Source organism: Sciurus carolinensis, assembly GCF_902686445.1.
Source record: "Sciurus carolinensis chromosome 19 unlocalized genomic scaffold, mSciCar1.2 SUPER_34, whole genome shotgun sequence".
In the NCBI taxonomy this organism is placed as follows: Eukaryota; Metazoa; Chordata; class Mammalia; order Rodentia; family Sciuridae; genus Sciurus; species Sciurus carolinensis.
The window spans coordinates 5,805,089-5,810,909 of NW_025920112.1; the positions used below are offsets into that span (position 1 = coordinate 5,805,089).

General features: G+C 40.2%; 1 pseudogene; it reads right to left on the minus strand.

The window, feature by feature from the left end:
* Positions 1 to 2,595: 2,595 nt before the first annotated feature.
* Positions 2,596 to 5,072, minus strand: LOC124973538 (transportin-1-like; annotated as a pseudogene).
* Between the last annotated feature and the right edge of the window lie 749 nt (positions 5,073 to 5,821).

Sequence of the window (5,821 nt, forward strand, 5' to 3'; positions counted from 1 at the left end):
GGACACTCCAGGTGCATTATTATTGAAGCACCAGAAATCATAGCAAATACTACTGTAAAAGTCTTCTCTGTGCCTGTTTATCTTTGCAGAATAAATAATTTTTTCCTTGATTATCTAACTCTCTGGATCAGAATGCAGTGTGTTGTGCGGAATAAAAATGAGGATTCAGATGCATTTGGATGCTAACTGCCAAGTACTTACTCCCGAATGTTGTCTGTGCTCTATACTTTTGCTGAATGCAGTTTCTCCCATCAACTGTGTCTGCAGGCAGGGTGGACCTGTCCAGCCAGCACAATGCCATGTGGGATGTGGGCAGCTCAGTCACCTCTGCTTTATGTGAATCTGGTGCCTTTTCAGTGGGAGCAGGGTACCCTGGAGCCCAGATCAGCCTGGAGAGACAGCAGGAGGCCTGAGCACAGCACCAGGCAGCTGCACCTCTAGAGCCCAGGAGAGGACTTAACCATGTGCCAGCATGGACAGTGGATGATAAGAACTCCTCGGCTGGGCATCACCCCAAGTCATTCCTGAGAAAGGAGTAACACTGGGGAGACAGTGGTGGTCTAACTGGGTGTGTATTCATCTCCACTCCTTCACCTCAGTGTGAGTTAGGGGAGTTTATGGGGGTCAGTTAAGCTTAGGGTGGTGAGCAACTCTCACTCACTCACCAACCTGTAAATGTAAACATCTAACTCTGTCATCACTTCCGCAGCAAAATCTCTAATCATTGGTGTGAAATCCACATGGAATATGGTTAACCTCTGTAACAGTTTATGGTAATCAATTAAGTGTAATTTACTACATTTTCAAAATTGTACAACTTCCAACTGCATCTTTTTCCCAAATATTTCTATTTCTTGAAATGGACCATTTAATCTGTTACACACATTGTCCCTCCTTATCTTTATCACAATCACTGGAAACCACTAAGTATAATCACCATGCTAAAGTTTTTTGTTTTAACTTAACAAGGATTTATTCACAGGAATACATGTAAGTAGAGAAAAATAACTGAAAAGCTAAACAAATGAAAAGAACTGGAACCAAACAAACATTCACACTGTAACTTTCACCTTGCCGTCTGTGTGCATGTATCTAGGGCACAGAGGGCCACCAAGTTGCACAATTACAGTGTAGAAAGCCTGCATTACATTTATAAAAAAACATTTATTTTGGATCAAACTTTTGAACACAAAAAGGAAAGCATGAAGGCAATACGTTGAGTGGGAATACACATTGAAGACAGCAATCATTTCTCATCTTGTACAGTTGTCTTCATGTGCCAACTACTCTCATGCATCCCTTTACAGATCTTTTACCATGTCATTTAAATTTTGGAAGGTTTGAAGCAATCACTGGTCGTATACAGCCATGTAGAAAGACAGAACACTGACAGCACGGAGGCAAAGATGTTGCACCGGTTCAGCATCAGCTTTCCACACTATGCAGAATACACACATTACAATACCAATTTTATTCCTAACAGAGCCTAAAAAGATATTTCAAGACCTAGTTGAAAACTGGAGTGCTTTCACATATCTATTTACTTTTTAAATATCTATTTTCTTAATAAAAATAAAATCCACAAATCTTCAAAAGAAATTTTAAAGGCAGGGCTACACCAAAATGATAAAATGGAATGCAAACTGGTGCCACATAGGTCAAGGAACACCAGTCTCGCTGTACGTGATGCAGGATGCTAGCTTGCCACTGATTTACCTTCAATCGCTACAAGCCAGAATGCATGCCTGTACCTTAAACTGCACTTTAATAAAGTGCGTTGTTCCCAAAGTTAAATCTAATGAAGCACAGTCATTAAATAATATGCAGTACATTAATGTTTCAATGTAAATTCAAGGTGTCAACTTCGGTTTTGATATGTCCAACCCCTTTTATTCCTCCTCCCTTTCCACCCTACAAAGGTACAAGGCTTGACTCATTTGGATTTCACAGGGTGCTTCATTGTTTGTAATTGTTTTGTTTATTTCCAATATTTTTGGGAGGGTCTTACATCGTAATTTCCAAGATCCTTCTTGTACAGTGGGAGGCTCAGCTAATTTTTGACTCTATTAGTTTTGTTTGTGTAGGTCTTTATCAGCATGCAAAACAAGGCACTATAATATGGAAACATTTATATGAAAATATTTACATTTAAAAAAATAAAACCTTTTTGTTGTTTGTAACCCATTCTTAGGTTTCCTTTATGTGAATTACAGAATTTTTCCTCTTTCTTATCCCTATGCACCATCATGTGGTACTTGTTTTGATACAGTTCCCCATAATATTCCAGAATATACCGTTTTGTGAGTACACTGAATAGATGTCTTTGCTTCTTCACATCCAGTGCAGAGTTGTAATTGAAGTTGTATTTTCCACCCACAAAGGCTTCAGATGTTAAACATTTCCCAAGTTTGACTTAATATAATAACCATACACCTGCCACCCACCCCTCCCAGTAGGGTTGGGATTACACTGTATTCCTTACTGATATAACCTTCCCTCTGTTAAGGGAAACAATTTCCCTGAGTGCAGAGGCTCCTTTGTAGTCTCTAAGATTAAAGGACCCCTAATTATGGGGATCTAAGCAACCTAAATGTGCTAGATTAAACACCATAAAATGCTACAGACACTCTTTAAGGAAAGAGGAAAATGGACAGAGAAATGCCTCCAAATTTCATCCCCAATTTCATTTTTAAATCCATGAAGGATCTTACAGAACCTGTGACCAAGATCATCTTTGGGATTGATCCATGAGGCAACAGCATCACAAAAATATAAATAATCTTGGATTACACCACTAGGATTCACACTGATTATGGTAAGAGTCCCATAGAATGCTGAGTCCTTTTCTTCATTGTCTCTTGTTTCTCAGAGAGGTACACTGGCATATTATGAACTGCTGTAGAATGGGGGCCACCTCTTGGGACAAATGCAACAAGATGAGCATTGTTATTGCTGTATAACAACATCTCTCATGTGTTGGTCTGTTAATGATCTCTACAAGCTGGTGCAACAACACAGGATTGTAAGGCTGCATATCTATAGCCCTGTGAATGAAGATTTCTCCAGGTGCCTTTTTGTGGAATCTAATGAACTCTGGATTTAGGTTGGCTCCCAATATTGGCATGAAATTGACTATGCAAGTTTTAACATGCTGAAAGTAAGCTTTGGTCTGGTCAACTAAAAGGGCGAGGAGACTCTGAATTTTTGACATTTTCACCTGCATGCATTGATACATTAGTGTTAGGATGTTACTTTGGGCTACCAGCGGTTCAATGTTGCCTCCAAGTCCTTCATCTGGGTCCCTGAGTAAATCAATAGCCACTCTCATAAAATATTTCTCTGGAGTCTCATATTGATCTGGTTGAGCATCGCTCAGAGGACTTGTGCAAGTGTCTTGTGTACTAGGTTCACACAATGCTGATACACAGGTCCATGGTACAGAAGGAAGTTGGACTGCAGGGCCATGGGTACTAAAGATGGGCACTCAAAGGAAAGAGATCTTTATCTTCATCCTTTAACATGCTCCATTTCTGGATTAGTGGAAGCATTAGAATGTGAATATGTTCTGGTTGGTTTGAATAATATTCTGCAGAATCTGTTAATGTTCTAATGGCATCATAAGCAATGAGCCTGTTTTATGTTGGTATTTACTGAATGCAAAGACCAGGGTATCAAACATATAAGCAAGGTAAGGAACAGGCTGTGTACAAGCCTCCTCTTCAAGGGTATCAAAGGCACTGCTGGTAGCTTCTCCTACTCTCTGTTCCCATCCAGGACATGCTTTGGCAATTCTGCCATTAATGGCTCCAGGTATATGTCTGGTGACTGACTAGCTACCTAGTGTGCACAGTGTAAGTGTCCGGCATGTTATGGAATACACAGGGACCTTTTTTATCATAGAGGAACTGAATAAGGGGAGGGATAAACTCAGGTAGTTATGGAATCATGCACCACATGCAACCTTCAGCTATTGTTCCTAAAACCAAAATGCCTGATTCTTTAACAACCCATACATGATGAAAAAGCAATTCTTTCAAGAGAAACAAGAGTCATGACACTAGCTCAATGCAGTACACATTTGCAAGAACATCTAATGCAGCAGCAGAACATTTTCTTGGATCCCAGGCAGAAATTGTATCATCATCATCGTCATCCTCTTCATCAACATCCTCTTCAATTCCCTCTTCATCATGCTGCTGATCCACAGTTCTTGATCAGTGAAAATGTAGCTCTACACCCTGTTCACCATCAGGAATCACTTCAGGTTCTTCAACATCACCCTTGAGCAGCACCATATCTGTGTCTGAGTACTACATGTCTTTCACTAACACAGGAATCAATTTAGGAAGGTGCATCATGAACATATCTTTGCATATTGGCTGTTCAGTCAAAGTATGCCAAAGTTCACAGTCTTCTAAAGCCGCATTTTCATCTTGGTCTTGAGTCCTCTGTAGCATGCTCTCACCTGTATTACACATGTGAGGAAGTAGGCAATCAAGCAGCATCACAAGAGCCTGGCACACATTTCTTTGTACCACTGGTTCCTCATCATCAGAGTTTGAGTCCTACTAAAGATAAACTGATTGACACATGCTATATCATGAGACCTTATTTTGGAGTTATTGTGTTTGAAGAACTGTAAACATTTGGGAATCATGACATTGAGAGGGTGATGTAAAACATCATTATCTAAAATGTCAGCAGAACCTTCACCTGTCTTCTGAAGGGCACCAATGCTCCCTCACAGGTGTCATGATCTTCACAATCAGTAGGTTACAAAGTTTTGGTAAGTGGACAGACCGGTTCTGCAATTCTCCCTTGGAAATGATGGTAGTCAATATGCCTCCAGGGGCTTTGATGAAGGAGAGGAGTCACCAATATTATTTAAACATTTACTTCTAATAAAATGTCACACTGCTTGAGAGGTTCTGAAAATATGCTTTCATGTTATTCTTCCAAATGAGGCCACTCAAAGGTCTTATGGGTTCATGTTCAGATTTTAATTTTGTAAGAACAACAATCAGGTAGCGGTTAAAATCTGAATATTGATTGGGTTGTTTCAGTTTCCGGAATGATCAGTAGTTAAGGAAACTTCCTTGTGTAATTGAATATATGTTCACAGTCATCAATAAAGATGACCACCTTGGGGCTGGGGATATAGCTCAGTTAGTAGAGTGCTTGCCTCACAAGAACAAGGCCCTGGGTTCAAATCCCCAGCACCGCAAAAAAAAAAAAATCACCTTGCTCTTTAGGTCACATGTTCTCTTAGATTGGAGGACTCAGGGCCAGTTACAGCAGGGAGGTGATGTGTCATTGTATGGACCCAGAGGGTTCACAGCTAGTAAAACTGCACAGTGTAAATGACTTCACACAAAGGAGACACTGTTAGTTACTATGTCTAAAACTTAATTTGACTTAAAGTCCCATGGCCAAAGAAAGAATGAAGATTCAGGAACAGTGTCATTAATTGAGTTGGTCCTTGTTGGATAGATTGAGGGAGATCTTACATTCCTGAAAATTCCAAGTAACAAATATAATTTTAACCTATTATACTTGCATGTGTACAGAGCAAACTGCCTGGGTTCCAGAGTCTAGCATAATGAAGGAACACTGATCATGTTGAACCACAGAGAGAAGCATGCTGAAGGAGGTCACAGAGTGATCTGTGAGCATCCTATCCCTGTCTCACTCATGAACTTTAGTAGAGGCCAGGCCAAGCTTCCATACATTATGAATGTTCCACCTGACTCATGGTGAGGAGGACACAATGCTGGTCCTCAGAACTATGTAACTTCTAAAACCTAGACCACTCTCAGGTGGA